The 18614-nt window shown below is 41.5% G+C and overlaps 1 protein-coding gene across 2 annotated transcripts in view; it reads left to right on the forward strand.

Moving 5' to 3' along the window:
• GMDS (GDP-mannose 4,6-dehydratase) overlaps nucleotides 1–18614 on the forward strand; it is a 1326053-nt gene that overhangs the window by 820155 nt on the left and 487284 nt on the right. The gene's annotated exons all lie outside the window — the stretch shown is intronic.

An 18614-nucleotide genomic window follows, 5' to 3' on the forward strand; every position in this document is an offset into this window, starting at 1 on the left:
GGTGATGACTTGCCCTTTGATGTCACTTCCTAAGCGCGGGTCCCGGAATTGATGTCAGAGAAAGTGCCATTGCCGACGTAGGCGGCAACCTCGCACCGGGAAAGTATAAAAGGTACGAGGGATGGCAAGAGGCATGCACTCACGGCGCAGAGAGGAGGAGGGGTGCTGCGTCCTTAGGAAGACCGCACCCGGGGCAGACCGCACCTCCCCCTTACTAAACTACTGACAGAGGTCTCTAAATACCACCTTACCTAAGCTGTACAAAATATGACTTTTTAAAATAAGAAAGGCTGGAAATGTGAAAAATAAAACTATCAAATATTTGGTGAGAGTGCAACACCGATGTCACGCTGTTGAACGGAGAGGGTGGCTAGCAAGTGACTCAGAACCAGGAAGACTTCTGCTGCTGACATAGTTGCTTACCCATTTATTTTATTTTATTTTTTTGATTGCCATTTATATACCATTTTACCTATGAAGTAATCATGAATTATTCAAGTGGTTTACACAGTATATTAAACAATATAATCCCCAAATAGAGCAATAAGAACAGTCAGAACAAAACCATCCTATATAATAAAATGCTAGCCGCGCATGTGCACTTACCTGCGTGCTTCCGTGATCCCTGATCTGTGATCAGTAGGTCCGTGGCCATCAGGAGTGCGGATGCAGCGGCCAAGAAAGATAGACTGACAGGGTGCCAGAGAGAGAGCCAAAAAGAAAGAAGGACAGACAGCAGGAGGGAGAAAGACAGAAAGAAAGGAAGAGAAAGACAGGGGCAGGGAGAGACACAGAAAGAAAGACAGACATATATTCTAGCACCCGTTAATGTAACGGGCTTAAACATTAGTTAACAATAATAAAATGATCAAAGAACCTAAACTTCCTTCACCATAGCCAAAGCTTATATTTATCGAGGAAACAAATGCTTTTTAAAAAAATGCTTTTGGCTAACAACAGCAATTACGGTACTTTCAATGTGTTAAAAGCCAAAAGTGAAAAAGCAAAACAAAACCCAAAACATAGAGCACTAGCTGTCTGTTGTTCTGGCCTGAGCAATGATGAGGTCCCTTAGACCAAAAACATTCTGGAGGAAGGACTCTTTTACATGTTGTACTGTAAAATGCTTTTTAAATGCCTAGATCAGGGCTGACCAAGTCCAGTCCTCGAGATCTACTGGCAGGCCAGGTTTTCAGGATATCCACAATGAATATGCATAAGAGAGAGATTTGCATACCAAGAAGGCAGTGCAGGCAAATCTCTCTCATGCATGTTCATTGTGGATATCCTGAAAACCTGGCCTGCCAGTAGATCCTGAGGACAGGACTTGGGCAGCCCTGGCCTAGATAATCTTGAATGTTTAAAGATTTAGGGGAACAATTTCTTGTTGTTTGCCACAGCCATTATCTCCATAAGCTTGCACCCTGTGCCTAATTCTCAGGGGTGATAAAAAGTGCCTTCCTTGTCCAAATATTGTTCTATTTTCCTTTCTAGTTGGTGGGCTAACCTGATGCGTTCTGTCTACTCTTAAAAGAACTGAGACACTAGACCACAGGTGTCAAAGTCGGTCCTCGAGGGCCGGAATCCAGTCGGGTTTTCAGGATTTCCCCAATGAATCTGCATGAGATCTATTTGCATGCACTGCTTTCAATGCATATTCATTGGGGAAATCCAGAAAACCCGACTGGATTCTGGCCCTCGAGGAGGGACTTTGACACCCCTGCACTAGACCAGGGGTAGGGTACTCCGGTCCTCGAGAGCCATATTCCAGTCGGGTTTTCAGGATTTCCCCAATGAATATGCATTGAAAATAGATCGCATGCATATTCATTGGGGAAATCCTGAAAACCCGACTGGAATACGGCTCTCGAGGACCGGAGTTCCCTACCCCTGCTATAGAGTATAATTTAGCTTGTAAACCCTCCCTGCATTTAGAATTCAGCACTTCACCTTGTACAGACTGTGTTACAGTCCACTCTTCATGCAATGTGAAATTATGACTCACTCCTGCAGTTTTTGTGTTTCACTATGACACCTCCTGGACAAGCTTTTCATATCTTAGTAAAGGAAGACATTTGATGTGTCTAATGTTGATCTGGTTCCCCCTTCTCCCCCTCCCCTTTGGTGGAGCAACTCTAGAAGCTTTTGACCTGGATCCCAGCATGGGGTGGCATTCAACCTCTTACTCTGGTGATTAATGTGTGTGAGGCCCCTACCTTGTCCTGTCTTCTCTGGTGTGTTCCATTATCATGGCATAACATTTTGCATGTTTAGTTGTTTGGGGTGACCTGGGCTGAGGCCCAGCGGCGCCAGCAATTTTCCGTCTTTTGTACAATTGTCCAGGGACCTGTGTAGAGGAACTGCCAGCCGTTTCACTCACGACTAGTATGTCATCCTCAGTAGCTGAAGACTTCCTTCCTTGTGTGGCCTTAACACCATATACATGTGTAATTTGGATGGCAGCAGTAGAGATAGAAAGTGATAAGTCCCTGAATGTGTCATAGTGTCAAGTACCAAAATTTCCCCAAAGTTAGTCAGGCAGGGACTGTGACTGCAAACAGCTGCACAGTGGAAAAATATTGCAGCAGTCTTATACTCTAGGGCCTTGTGTTTTGGGACTTTTTAAAGGCCAACAAGATAACGTTGCACTTTTCCGAGATAATTATTCAACTTTATCCTAAAAGGCCCGTGTGTTGTACAGTGATCCAGGAAATGAGGAGTACGGTAATTCTTTACCTTTTATTTCTCACTTAGCCGAGTCTCATCTGCTCTTTTGGATAACAAACTGCCATTACTTTCAATGTGTTAAAAGCCCAAAATGAAAAAAAACAACAACATACAGAACACTGGCTGTGCCTGGCCTGAGCAATGGTTAGCGTCTGAAGGCATGATACATACTTTCTAGGATTACTGTCATGCAGCAGGTGGTATTTCCAAAGTACATGTAACAACTAATGCATGTTTTACTTCTGGGTTTTTGATTCCAGGCATTTCTGTACAGTCCTGAGAGCAATAAGGGGTTATTTAGAAGCATGTGCTCTGCACAGATTTCAAAGAGGCATAATGGGAACATGGTTTGGACATGCCTTGGGTAGGACAAATCTCCACAAACAGTGGTGTAGTAAGGGGGGGAGGGGGCGGACCGTCCCGGGCACCATGTTGGTGGGGATGCCGGTACCCCTCATCCTCCCCACCCCTGCCTCTTCCCACTCCTTCCCTTGCCACGCGCACATCTCCCTTCCATTCCCCTCACCTCTAGTTCACCGCTGCAAGCAATAACTTCAACGTGCACCTCGCGACCACGTCTTCCGGGTGCCGCACATAGGAAGTGACGTCGGAGGGAGAGCTGATGGGATCACGAGGAGCACGTTGAAGTTCTTGTTGCTCGCGGGTAAATGGTTTTGCATGTTGTGTCATAGAAAATCTGTTGGATTGAAGGAATGGTCTGTAGATGCTGCTGAGATGATCTCAGTGACCTGGAGGTTTCATATATAGATTTTTAGAAAGCTTTTGACAAAGTTCCTCATGAAAAGCCCCTGAGAAAAAGAGTCTTGGGATAGGAGACAGTGTTGTGGATTAAGAATTGGTTATTGGAGAGAAAACGGGGTGGGGTTAAATGGCCATTTTTCTCAATGGAAGAGGATAACTACTGGAGTGCCGCAGGAATATGTATTGGGATCGATGCTATTTATAAATGATCTGGAAATTGGAATGATGAGTGAGTTGATTCAATTTCCAGATGACACTAGACTATTCAAAGTTGTCAAAACATATGCAAACTGTGAAAAATTGCAGGCAGGCCTTTGGAAATTGGAAGATTGGGCATCCAAATAGATGAAATTTAATGTGGACAAATGCAAAGTGATACACATTGGGAAGAATAATCCAAATCGTAGTTACCAGATGCTAGGGTCCACCGAAGAGATCAACACCCAAAAAATAAGATCTAGGTTTCATCGTAGACAATATGCTGAAACATTCCGCCCAATGTACGGCAGCGGTCAAAAAAGCAAACAAAGTGCTAGGAATTATTAGAAAAGGGATGGTAAATAAGATTATCATTTCTGAGCTCATTGGGGAGAATGGGATAGAAAGCAAATTAAATAAATAATGCCTCTGTATTGCTCCATGATGCAACCTCACCTTGAATATTTAATTCAATTCTAGTCACCGTATCTCATAAAAGATATATTTTATTTATTTATTTATGATGATAAAGGAAATGGAACTCCTCTAGTATGAGGAAAGACTAAAGAGTTTAGGGCTATTCAGTTTGTAAAAGGGGTGGGGATATATGATTGAAGATTACAAATTCCTGAGTGGTGTAGAACAGGTACAAGTGAACTGATTTTTTATTCCATAAAAAAAATGACAAAGACTAGGGGACACTCGAAGTTACAGGGAAATACTTTGAAAACCAATAGCAGTAAGTATGTTTTCACTCACATTGCCAGAGGATGTGGTAAGAGCAGTTAACATATCTGGGGTAAGAAAAAAAAAAAAAAAAAAGCTGTGGACAAGTTCCTGGAGGAAAAGTCCATAGTCTGCTATAAAGACAGACATGGAGAAAGCCACAGCTTGCCCTGGGATTGGTAACAAGGAATGTTGCTACTGTTTGGGTTTTTCCAGGTACTTGTGACCTGGATTGGCCTCTGAGAAAACAGGATACTAGGCTAGATAGACCATTGTTCTGACCCAGTAAGACTATTCTTATGTTCTGGATGTAGTCTGTCTAAAATAGTACTCTTTACATTTTAAAAACATGATAAAGAAATGTTCTGAAACTATAGAACATGGCATACATAAATAATAATAATTATTGTATTTCTTATATACCGCCCAACCAGAAGATCCGGGCGGTTCACAGCAAGAGGGTGTCAGGTCAAAAGCGCGCCGGGACAAAGGCACGCCCAGACAATTGAGCGCAGCGCGGAGGCGCGTGCCGCTCTAAATTACTGTTTTTAGGGCTCCGAAGGGGGTGTGTGTGGGGGAACCACCCACTTTACTTAATAGACATCGCGCCGCGTTGTAGGGGCGTTGTGGGGGGTGTGGGGGTTGTAACCCCCACATTTTACTGAAAACTTCACTTTTTCCCTGTTTTTAGGGAAAAAGTTAAGTTTACAGTAAAATGTGGAGGGTTACAACCCCCCAAACCCCCCATAACGCCGGCACGATGTCTATTAAGTAAAGTGGGGGGGGTTCCCCCCACACACACCCCCGTCGGAGCCCTAAAAACAGTAATTTAGAGTGGTGCGCGCCTCCGCGCTGCGCTCAATTGTCCGGGCGCGCCTTTGTCTTTCGCGCCGTTGTCTATGAACCCAGCAAGAGAACTGAGGCGTATCAGTGAAGATGCAAGATACAGTAGGAATCAGTAGAATTCAGTGCTATACAATACAATCAAATCCAACATGATCCAATGTAGAGTGATACAAAGCCAAGTCATCGCATAAATTTACCAAACAGATTTTCTAAACTCATAGTAAGATTGGGAGTGGGCAATTAGAGAACACACCCAAGAGTTCATTCTCCCCGCTTGAAAGGCTAGAGTTTTGTCTAAAAAACTTTTAAAACGTCAGGCTTTCGGAGTAGGATACATGAACATGCCCGAGTTTCTTGTGTTCTTGCTTGATGTGAATACATTTAATTGGGAGATAAGTATGATAGTAGTAATCCAAAGAGTGGGTGAATGTGAATGTTACTCGGCTGAGAGTTTTCATTTTGTGAGGTAATGAAAACTATAGTAGGTCATTTGCTTATTTCCAATTATTTTTATATTTCAGAGGAATAATGGTATTCTCAGTGGCATTTGCCAGTAGCAACTGTGATTTTTGGTTTTGTTTTGTTAGGTTGGGAGATTTAAAACAGAGCATAGAATTCTTTTGATAATATAGAAAGGGATTGAACAACTTCAAAGAATTATTGTGGAATAGAGTTGCATGACTAAGGACACAATTGTTAGTGATGAAAACATGAACAAATGTATTACATTACTCCCCCGATACTCACGGGGGATCTGTTCCAGGAACCCCCGCGAATCTTGAAAAACCGTGAATACGGTTTTTCATGGGGGAGACTGAAGAGAGCAGCGGGAGAGGGCAGCAGGAGAGCAGCCGGAGCGCCGCGAGTGCAGGAAATCACTCGCGGTATGCTCCGACCACCTCTTCCTGCACTAAGTCGGGCCTTATCCAATCGGGGGCTGCGTGTCAAAGCAAAGATAGAGATTTAAAGGGCTTTGGGGCTATTGCCGTGTGGCAACCGCTAGCGCGGCTTTGTAAAATAGGCTGTATGTTTTGTCTTGTCACTATATGGCAACCTGTGCATTTTTGCATGTTGGAGAATTTTGCAAGAGGCTTTTTACATGATTACAACATTTATATGAGGAAAATGCTTTATAAAATTACCCCCTTACTGACTAGATAACAATGCTACAATCCTTGAATTTAATAGTTACGAAAGACAACCTAATGCTCTATAGTACAATGGAACAGCTGGATGCTTCTGCCAGGAATAGGAATTTGACGCTGCTCAGCTTTTTCAAAAGGAGACTGCTATCTGCCTGGGCACTTTTAAAGATTGTTCCCTCCTCCCCCGTAACTCCAGGACTCATTAGTAATAATCTCCGATGTGTTCTATAGTCCTTTGAATTCTAGGAGTGAAAACGTGGATGAAGGTTTGGATACTGGCTTGGCAGATGAGAGCCTTGCATAAAAAGCCTTTCTGGCATTGTCTAACAATGAGGTCACCATTTGAACCACTCATTTTGAAAACCCTGGATCAAGAATTAGATAAGAAATGTGGGCTGAAGAGTTGGGGCTGGTTATCATATAAAGTGTTTGTGTAAGTGACTTAGGGCTCCTTTTACTAAGGTGTGCTAATGGTTTTTAGCGCACACTAAACGCTAACGCCTCCATAGAGCTTGCATTAGTATTTTGTGTTTAGCGCGTGGTTTGTGCGCACTAAAAACGGTAGTGCACCTTAGTAAAAGGAGCCCTTAGTTCATTTGAAGATAGCTGATATTACAGTGGGTGAATGAAATGAGTTGTCATGCCTTTCCAAAGGGGTGAGCGATGACGGAGATAAATTAGTAGAAGTATATACATATTGATTTTTGGTGTGTTTTTTTGGTTTTGGGGTTTTTTTTGAAGTGGGGAATTCTCCCCCCCCCCCAAACGAGGATCAGTTATAGAATATGTTTGTAATTTTGAATTTTGCATTTGATACCTTGCTGTAAGTAACAGACATACTCGTACTTTCTTTTCATTTGTGTAACTCATACAGAAATGCAGGAAGAAAAGAGGGGGTGAGGTAAGAATTATATTGTCTGGATTTACAAGCAAGTTATAGGTTACAGTATATTTGGTAGTAATTGTTTTCAAGGCTGTAAAATATTCTAAGGTAGAAAGATAGAGGATAGATCTGTAATGCAGAGAGATACGTGAAAGAAACAAGAGCAAGAACATTGTTTGGTGTGATTCAAAGTGTTTGATCATGTTACTTTTGAAGTTTTTTTGCCATTTTAGGCAAAGCATTATGGTTGCCAGTAAAACCAAGGAATAGATGTTTTAGATCTTTTTCCTTCCTATAGACTGCACTATGGAATGACCTTCCAGTTCAGATACGACCACGTACTGTTGTATTTCTTTTCAGGTTTTCCGTAAAATTTTAAAAACTACTATGTTTCAACATTTTTTAGAATGTAATTCCTAATTATCTATCTTAAAATCAATACATCTTTTGTAAACATGTTTTTATTCTAAACCGATTCAAGCCCTATATGTTTAGGGATGATCCTTTATATAAATCTAAGATTTAGGGCTCCTTTTACGAAAGTGCGCTAGCGTTTTTAGCGCAAGCACCGGATTAGCACGCGCTATAGCGTGCGCTAGCCGAAAAACTACCGCCTACTCAAGAGGAGGCGGTAGTGGCTAGCGCACACGGCATTATAGTGCACGCTATTCCGCGCATTAAGGCCCTAACGCGCCTTCGTAAAAGGAGCCCTTAGATTAGATTAGAAGGACCTGCATCTCAGAGAGACGCCATCCACCAAAATGATTACCCATACATAATGGGGCTCTAATCAAAAGAGAAAAACATTCAAAAACTGGCCTAAATCAGCACTTGAACGAATATTGCCCAAATACGTCCAAGTGCCAATAATAAAAATGGGGTTTGGACCTAGGCCTTCATAGTGCCACTGAACGACCAAAGCTAAAAGGGGCGTTTTGGAAGGAGTGTCGATGGCGAGAGTTGGGCAGGAGATGGGCCGGCTTAGACTTAGTTATACAGCATGTGTAACCGAAAGTTATACAGCCCAGGATCGACAGAACTTGGACGTTGTAACTTAGACATGGTCTAAGTCACAAACACCCACCTAAAGTCACCAGATAAGCACTGCAAACACATAAACAGACTCCCACACACTACCCCAGTGATCACCGACCCCCCCCCCCATAAAAATATTAATCACACCTTTAAAATTTAGCCTCCAGACCATCATCACCTGGCAGCCTGGCATAGGAAAACCTAGTCGTCCAGCACAGAGGCGGCTTAAGCCGTCTTGAGGGTGGGTTAGGGACTCATGGAGAGAAGGACCCATGCCCATAAGCCCCTGTAATCACTGCATTGATACTTAAACACCCCCAAAACCCCTTTTTACTGGCATATAAGTGGCTCCTGCAGCTATTAGGGTGGTAGATAAGTGGGTCTAGGGGATTCTGGAGGTGGTTTGGGGGGCTCACCATGACTTATATGGGAGCTGTAGTGAGATGATGACATGACACCCTTTTTGTGAAGTTCACAGCAGTGCCCTGTAAGGTACCCCACTATTTAGGTGCCATGTCTGGGTGTTCAGTCCATCACTTTGCAGACCCCCATCCACATCCAACAGGGCTTGTTCTAGGCGTTTTTAACTTGGACAAAAAGTTGAACGGAAATGTGGTATAAAGATGGACGTTTTAGCGACTTGGATGATCAGATTGACAGGACGTATACTTAGACAATTTTTGAAACAAAAAAAATTTTGGACGTATTTTTTGAAAATGTGTCCTAGGCTGTTTTTCACTTTGGACAACTTGCAACTTAGACGCAAAGGGACTTAGATGTCCATTTCGATTATGCCCCTCAAAGCCTTTACCTCTCAAAGCACTGTCAAATTATTTTTAAACATAAAATTTCTGCTAGGTATCTCTAGTATCAAAGAGGCCAATATTCCAAAAATTAATGCTCCTAATTTTAAGAGTTAGGCTCTTAAATTGGATTTTCTGAAAATGTACTGGGCTGAGTGCCTAAATTTATAATATTCTATTAAACGCCTAAATTTAGGAATGTAAAAAGTGGGTGGCAACATGGATGGATTTAGGAAGAGGCTCTTATGTTGAAAATAGGTAACAATTTAGACAACTACCTTGAGGGTTGTTTTATAAAGCTGCAGTAAAATTTGGCCTTAGTGCACGCTTACATGGTTCTTTCCTACGCGCTCAGACCATTTTTACTGCAGCTATGAAATCTCCTTTTTTCTATTTCATTAATGACTGCGCACTAATGTTAAGAGCACTTAATAAATCAAATGGGAAGTTTCCCAGCAGTGGAATTCTCTGTGAAAACACAAATATAAAGCAAGGGGATGTTTAACATAAATTAAAATCTACCAAAAAAATGTACTGTATATAATATTTTATGTACTGTTGAAGTAATCTACTTAATCATTCAAGCCTAAATAATAGGAGGGAAAAGACCTCAGACATCCAGGCCTTCCCTCATTCATCTAGATATTAGTGTCTTGCCAAATGGACTGAATTAAAATCATTGGTCTGAAAATCTCCAGTCTATTTAGCAAAATAAATACGTATAAAAATAAGCAAAATTTGACCGTGGATAGTAATATTCTTCATTCTAAACTTGCCACTTGAATATTTTTATTTGCCTTCGAGCACTTAACTTAGCTGCACCGTCCCAACAGGGATCTCTGTTTTACTTTTAATAAGCTTTCTTAGGGGATCTGAAATTCGGTGCTACTATGCTCATCTACATGGAGCATAACAGCTTGCTCGTTAACTTGGTGTTCATGCTAATATGGATCATAATCTGGCAACACATGCATGCCCTTCTCCAGTTGGGCAGGCTGGATAAACCATTTGGTTTTAATCCACTGTCATGTACTGTTTTACTTTATTACTGCATCACAGGACCCTATAGCTCCTGATGAGAAAGATATTCAACATAAAGGATTCCCATTCTCCCTCATAAATGATACCTATACATGATCAATAGAAAAATATGAAAAAGGATACTACATTGGTGAAACAAGCCTAAAATTAAGGTCTAGATTACATCTTCAAAGGCATAAAATAGCACATTACAGGGAAGAACCGAGTGACACCTAAGTAGGTGAATATTTCTCAAGGGAAGATGACTCCTTTAATGACTTCACAATATGAGTACTTAAAGGAAATTTTAGACTTATGCAGGAATGCAAAACAATTGAAATTAAGATGTTCAAACACTTTGAAACAAGCACAAAATGACTCAAAGGCTTCAGCATTCTTACCTATTAGCAAACATAGATAAGGTTACCAAATGGTTCATGGTTTGCCTGACAGGATTGATCAAGTCATGGGTGTAATGTGCATCTTGCCAGAACCCAGTCTAATGTTGAATGTGATTGAAGATGAAGCTCCTGTTTGACCTTTCTGGTATGTAAAGGTGCGTCAAGGTACTCAAGATAAGCTTAAAAATGTCCAGCACCAGAACTACCTCAACCAACACTGGTCAGCCTGCCTGCCAAGATAGAACAGGAGGGCATCTCATTTTAAGAACATAAGAATAGCCTTATTGGGTCAGACCAATGGCCATCAAGCCCAGTAGCCCATTCTCACAGTGCCATTGCCTTTAGGATATTCAGTAATCTTCAAATATAGCCCAGCACTAGATGATATTAATAAAATGTTTCTCGTAAGTAATTGCTTGAAGAATCATCAGGGGCAACTCTTTTCACATACGCCAATAACATATGGATTATCAAATCTCGTCATCGGTTCAGTAGTGTTGCTTAGACTAAAAATTTGTAGTCTGTTGCAATGTTACTGAACCAATGATGAGATTTGAGGAGCCATAAGTTGTTGATTCATGGGTGACTTCAATTGTCCGGGGATAGATTGGAACCTAGGCAACTCCAGCTGCAGTAGAGAGACCAAGTTCCTGGATGCAGTAGGTGATTGCTTCCTGGAACAACTTGTCATGGAAAATACAAAAGGAACTTCAATTCTAAATGGACTATGAGGACCGGCACAAGGTGTAGAAGTAGAAGGGACACTGGGAAATAGTGATCTCAATATGATCCACTTCAATCTAGACACAGGAACAAAAAAATCGATCCAGAACGGCAGTCACGGCACTGAACTTCCGAAAAGGAAACTACAAAGAGATGAGAGTCATGATGAAGAAGAAGATTAGGAAGAGGATAAGCACTGTAATACGTTAGAGCAAGCATGGTCTCTGATTAAGGACACAGTCACAGAAGCGCAAAATTTATATATACTGCATATCAACAAGGGTTCTAAGAGGAAGAAGAACAAGGAACCAGCATGGCTCACTGTAGCAGTAAAGGAAGCGATCAGAGACAAGAAGACTTCATTTAAGGAATGAAAAAGGACAAAAACGGACGAAAACTGAAAAAAGCACAAACAACATCAAAGCAAATGCCATAAGGCGGTAAGAGGGGCCAAAAAAAAAACAATGAAGAAAAAATAGCCAAGAAGGCCAAAAACTTTAAGCCGTTCTTTCGATATATTAAAGAGAAACAACCCGCGAAGGAAGCGGTGGGGCCGTTAGATGATCATGGAATAAAAGGAGTACTAAAGGAGGATAAAGCCATCGCCGAAAAACTGAACACATTTTTTGCGGCTGTATTTACCAAAGAGGATATATCCAATATACCAGAAGCCGACAGGCTATACACAGGAAATGAAGATGGGAAACTGACAGGGACGATGGTCAGTCTAGAAGAGGTATGCATACAGACCGATAGGCTTAAAAACGATAAATCCCCGGGATCGGACAACATCCATCTGAGGATAATCAAGGAACTGAAAGGGGTTATAGCTGAACTGCTCCAACTAATAAGCCAATCTGTCGATCAAATCAGGCAAGATTCCAAAGACTGGAAAGTGGCGAATGCTATGTTGATCTTCAAGAAAGGTTCGAGGGGAGTTCCGGGAAACTACAGACCAGTGTCTGACTGACAGAGTGTCTGACTTCGGTACCGGGAAAGATGATAGAGGCGCTGATAAAGGACCGCATCATCGATCACCTTGACGGACACAAAGGACCAACCAGCACAATTTCAGCAAAGGAAGATCTTGCTTGACAAACTTACTGCACTTCTTCGAAGGAGTAAATGGGCAGACAGATAGACAAGGGTGACCCAGTCAACATTGTATATCTAGACTTTCAGAAGGCGTTGTACAAGGTTACGTTTGAACATTGGAATCGAGGGTGATATACTCACATGGATTAAAAACTGGTTGGTGGATAGGAAACAGAGAGTGGGGGTGAATGGACAATACTCAGACTGGAAAAGCATCATGAGTGGACTGCCGAAGGGTTCAGTGCACGGGCCTGTGCTCTTCAACATATTTATAAATTAACTAGAAATTGGCACGACAAGTGAGATGATTAAATTTGCGGATGATGCAAAGTTATTCATAGTAGTGAGGACACAGAAGGATTGCAAAGATCTACAAAGAGACATAAATACGCTCGAGGAATGGGCCGCAAAATGGCAAATGAGGTTCAACGTGGATAAGTGCAAGGTGATGTATGACGGTAACAAAAATCATATGCACAAATACAGGATGTCCTGTGCTATACTTGGAGAGAGCCTCCAGGAAAGAGACTTGGGGGTACTTGTAGACAAGTCAATGAAACCGTCCGTGCAATGCGCAGCGGTGGCGAAAAGGGCAAACAGAATGCTAGGAATGATTAAGAAGGGGATCGCAAACAGATCTGAAAAGGTTATCATGCTGTTATACCGGGACATGGTATGCCCCCACCTAGAATACTGCATCCAACACTGGTCGAGCTATATGAAAAATACATAGTACTACTCGAAAGGGTCCAGAGAAGAGCAATAAAAATGGTTAAGGGACTAGGGGAGTTGCCATACAATGAGAAGCTAGAGAAACTGGGCCTCTTTTCCCTTGAAAAGAGAAGACTGAGAGGGGACATGATCGAAACATTCAAGATATTGAAGGGAATTGACTTAGTAGAGAAAGAGAGATTGTTCACCCTCTCCAAGGTGAAGAGAACGAGAGGGCACTTGCTAAAGTTAGAAGGGAAAAGATTTCGTACAAACGTAAGGAAGTTCTTCTTCACCCAGAGAGTGGTAGAAATCTGGAATGCTGTTCTAGAGGCTGTTATAGGGGAAAGCACCCTTCAGGGATTCAAGACAAGGTTGGATAAGTTCCTACTGGAACAGAACATACGCAGATAAGACTAGACTCAAATAGGACATTGGTCTTTGACCTAAGGGCTGCCGCGTGAGCGAACTGCTGGGCACGATGGACCACTGGGCTAACCCAGCAGCAGCAAATCTTATGTTCTTGATGCAATGATGTATGAGAAACATTTTATTAATACTATCTGGTGCTGGGATATTTTTGAAGAGTATTGTGTGGCCTCCACCTGTTAAATTTTTTTTAGGATATTCAGTGGCAAATGATGCAGTATGTGTGTAGAAATCTTTTTTTTTTTTTAATTTCTTTATTGATATTTTGAACTTGACAATGTATACAGTTATAAAATCAAAAGAATACTGTATGAAAATACATTATTAACATCAGAATTAATACAAGAAATATTTTAAATCCCTTCTTAACCTACAATAATAATGAAGTATACTTAACTAACAATATTATAAAATATTATGAAATTTATACCTCTAAATAATTAAAACATCCCCCTACCCCAGAACCCCCCTGGATGTGCATAGGAATCTAACATTTAAAAAAAGGAATCATTTTAATTATAATGCGAGAAAATTAGTTAATGGATCCCAAATTCCCTTAAAAGATTTAATAAACCCTAGACATTCTGCCATAATCTTTTCATATTTATATGTTGCACATACAGTTGCCCACCAAAAACTAAAATTAATCCTATCATGATGTTTCCAATTAGACGTAATCATTTGAACCCCTATTCCTGATAGGATCATAAAAAGACGACTATTATTTTTATTCAAAGTGGGTTTATCCTGAAGAATCGTACCAGAAATTATTGCTTCATATGTCAAAGGAATAGAGGTTTGAAGAATATTATTAATTTGCCCCAAAAGCCAAGTATCAATGGACAAAAAAACAAAAGATGATCCAAAGTCCCAATATCAATAAATCTGTGGACATCCATGCCATCACATTGTCCCTGGGCTTCACTAACCTCTTAGCATCTGTGGACAGTCTGAATGCTATGCTTCTCTTTGCCATTCTATCATAAATCTTATCAGCTATGGAAGCATCATCCACTTCCATAACTGGAAGTTCTGCATATAGTTCCAAAATACCATCCAGGGACTCACTTCAATGCCTGGAGGAGCCAGCTGCAAAGAGACCTTTGTATGTACCTCAAAATAGAGAAATGCATCTACCAAGAAAGGTGGGAGCCTTATCTCCCCTCAATAAAAAAAACTAGCCTATTCTTACAAATCTAGTAGTCTGTATACAGTTTGCTGTCTTAGAGTTCATAAATACTTTTATGCGAGTCATTTATTACTATCTTCATGATACCGTGAAGCACTTTATGTCAAACCTTTGATACAGGAAACTAATATATAAATATCACATAATCATGTATTATACAAACAAGAACATAACATATCTGATAATATCTACTCTCCCCCCTCAAAAAAAAAAAAAAGGAGCAAATAACCTCAGAAATGGCCAGAGAAACAAATGCTATTTACCAAATAGCCTGCTGAGCTGTAAATGCTTGACCTGAGATAATCTTCATCCTCAAGTGCTTGCCAGCAGCAACCAGTGGAGTTCTGACCACAGGATTTCCCATTCTGGGTTGCATCCAAGTGCTCTGTGAGGTAAATAAACATAATGTCATCTCTGAACGTTCCTCCAGAGGTTAGACTTGGCACACAGTCTTCTAGTCACAGAGAAGGAAGGGTCAGCAGCAAACGTCAGCCATCATAATCTGGAGTTTAACATTACCTTGGAGTCCATGATTGCTAAATATGACAGCTAAGAGACTTTGTCCTTCTCCTAGTTTTTCCTTGTTCCCACCTGACATATCCTATGTAAGGAATAGGAAATGGCTCCCTCTTCCTCTAACCTTGGAGGAATCCAGCTATTTTCACTGTGATTTCAGCACTAGAAAATTTCCAACCAGCATCTGGAGCTGCTGCTTTTTCCCCATAGTCCACACCAAGTTCTGTAGAGTTTAGCCGGAAATTCACATGAAGCCCCAGCTCCATGAATAGTCATTTGAACAGGAAATTGCATCAGAGGGAAGGCTAGGGGTCAGCGCGTCCAGTGGGCATGAGTCGCTGCTGTCGAAAAGCTGAAGGATTTAAAAGGAACCAAGATGTTGGGGGAGGGGAATTAAGAGACCTCAATTGCCAAAGGGAGGGGAGAGGAGGGAGAGATGCCGGGAGGCTTCATCTGACAGGGCTTGGGGTTCCCCACCATCCACATCACAGTTGTGCCACTGTTGGATTGGCCTGAGTTTAAAGTGAGTGGGCCTGTGCTCACCCATGGCTAGGCTCATCCACAGAATCCACTATCTCCTTCTCTCCCTAAGAAATCCCATATGCTTGTCTCACGCTTTTTTATCCAGGTTTAATGGTAGAAATTGATTCTTTCATATGTCAACACCTTTTTGCACATTTGGATCTGATGATCCTTTAGAATGTCTGGAGGCTTTTGATAATAGATTGATAGGTATAGAGGGGCATTTTTGATAGGATGTCCAAATCTGAGTTTGGACGTTTTGTGGAAGATGCACAAAAATGCAGTAGCGAACATGACCATTTTCAAAACAGCAAAGCATCTATCTTTTTGTTTCAAAAATAGTCATTTTTCAGAGTGCTTGTCCTCAGTGCATCTATCTTTTTGAACCATTTATGAAAAAGACATTAAAAAAAACAACACAAAACAAGCCATTGGGATGTAGGAGGGGCCAGCATTTGTAATAGACTGGCCACACAGACATCTCAGCAGAGCAGTGGGGGAACCTTATGGGGCACTGCACTGAACCTCACATAAAAAGGCCCAGTACACATCTCATCATAATCCCCTTATAGTGAGCCATCCAAAACCTACTGGACCCAACTGTATATCACCCTAATAGCCATTATGCCTGTAGGTCACACTATATGTAGATTCAGTTGGATTTGGGTTGGGTTTGATGGCTCACATGTTCCACCATATGTGTAATAGTTAGAGTGGGATATGAGCCCAAATCCCCATGGTTGACCACACTGCCCACTAGGCTACTCCAGGAACCTGCTTGCTGCTCTACTAGGACTGGCCATAACATCTGAAGCTATCAAACAGGCAGGTATGTACTGTTTCTTTCACATCTTTGGGGGGGTCTAGCCCCAAACGTCCAAATTGTGCCCTGAACATTTTCTAAAATGTTCGATTATTGCAGAAAAACATCCAAATCATAAGCCCACCTTAATCCTGCCCAAAACATTCCTCCAACACGCCCCCTTGAGATTTAGGCGTGCTGCAGACAACCACTATAGAAATCCATCTACAAAATGGATTTCAATAATAGTGAATTGGAAGGTTTGGCATTTTGGATGTTTTTTTATTTTATTTTAAAATAAGACCCATAATGCATTTCTATGAGGCTCATTACGCCTTTGGCTCAGGGAATGTGTAGTCTTGGCATATACTTATTTCTTGTAAATTACCTTGTGAGCATAGAGGAGTTTTCTTATTTGTACATCCAGTTTTTCAAGATCTTTATGAGGCCAGTCTAAAATTCCAAAGCTATATGAGAGTACAGATGATTTGCTGTCTGATTAATGGCTTATATCTTATTCCATGATGTTACTATGCTCTTCAGTATTAATATTAGACTCCTGTAATGTAATCTTCTGATCTTTTCTCTCAGTGATTAATATGTGTCTGTGAAATAAGCACTTTCCTCTCCTATTAACCTAGGGGGTCTTATATTAAAATTACACTTCATGCTGTGAGGGGGGCAGGGGTTCATCGGAGGCACATGGGGGGGGGGGGTGTCTGAGGGGTTGCGTGACAGCAGGAGGAGCATCTCTCCTGCTGCTGGAGAGGGGTAGGGGTTGTGGGTTGCTTGACGGTGGCTTTCAAGCCTTACTTTCCTATAAGTGCCTGAGCCAATCAGCGCTTAGGTGCTAATTAGAAATTAAAGTAACGATAGCTCAGACCTGTTGCCAAATTTTGGCCACAAGAAAATTGTTCAGAGTGCTGATTTTAGTATTAATGACCTCGTTGTACTACATTTGTATGGCAGTATCAGCGACTGCTAGAAAACTTAGAAAAGACCACGGTAAGCCGTTTTAATAATCCGCCGCTAAAATATATGCAAAACTAGCTGGAACCAGTTTAGCAAGCACTTTAAAGGCAGATTTTAGTTTTGAGAATCTGCCCCTGAGTGAGCAATTCTTCTTATCTGTTACTGCCTCTTCCACCAGTAGCTTTCCTCCATAAGTGGGGCTCAAAAGACTTGCTTAAATTAACATGCAGTTTGCAGTTAACACATGTGTTTTTCACGCATTGGCCTCTAGCATTAGCAAATCAGAACTCCCCTTCTCTTGATTTCCTTTAGATTTCAAAACTATTAGTGTGTAAGCTCAAGCAATAGCCAGCCTGTTCAAATAAGGCATGAAGCATTAAGATTACAAGCTTTACTGTGGTAATGTACATGACCTCTGTCCAAATTTCTTAATGTAACCCCCCCTCCTTTTATCAAGCCGCTCTGCCAAGCTGCCCATAGGATTAGAATGCCCCCCACCCTTTTATCAAGTAGTGCTGTGTGCCGAGCCGCTGTTTACTATTCTATATGACTTGAAGGAACATAGCTCTCAAAAGTTAGTCACATTTGTGTTTTGTCCGGCAGAAAGTATCACCTAAAAGTTGGCATTCCCTTTTAGTATCTTGTTCATAAAAGGGTCCTTTTTGGGGGGCTAGGCACTAATGTGCATCTAACACAGTTTAAAATGGTGTAATGTGGGATGTGCTCAGGAATCCTGCGTTAACTGCCAAATAAAGAATAACACAGGGACAAATTTTTCCCCATCCCCAGGGGAACTCATTTTCCCATAATGTCCCCGTGAGTTCTTTACCTGTCCCTACCCCATTCCTGCAAGCTCCATCCTCATCTGCACAAGTTTCAAACACTTTAAAATCATAAGTGTTTGAGGCTTGTGAGGTTAAGGCAGAGCTTACAGGAATGGGGCAGAGACAGCGACAGTGTCAAAACTTATGGGGACAGGAAGGTGAAATTGAGTTCCTGTGGGGACGGGGACAAAATTGTCCCCAGGTCATTCTCTACTGCCAAATTAGTGTGTGCTAACTGTGCATTAAAAAAAATTGTAACTTTTTTTGGAGGAGGTGTGTCAGGGA

This window comes from Geotrypetes seraphini, chromosome 2, assembly GCF_902459505.1.
Source record: "Geotrypetes seraphini chromosome 2, aGeoSer1.1, whole genome shotgun sequence".
Classification (NCBI taxonomy): Eukaryota; Metazoa; Chordata; class Amphibia; order Gymnophiona; family Dermophiidae; genus Geotrypetes; species Geotrypetes seraphini.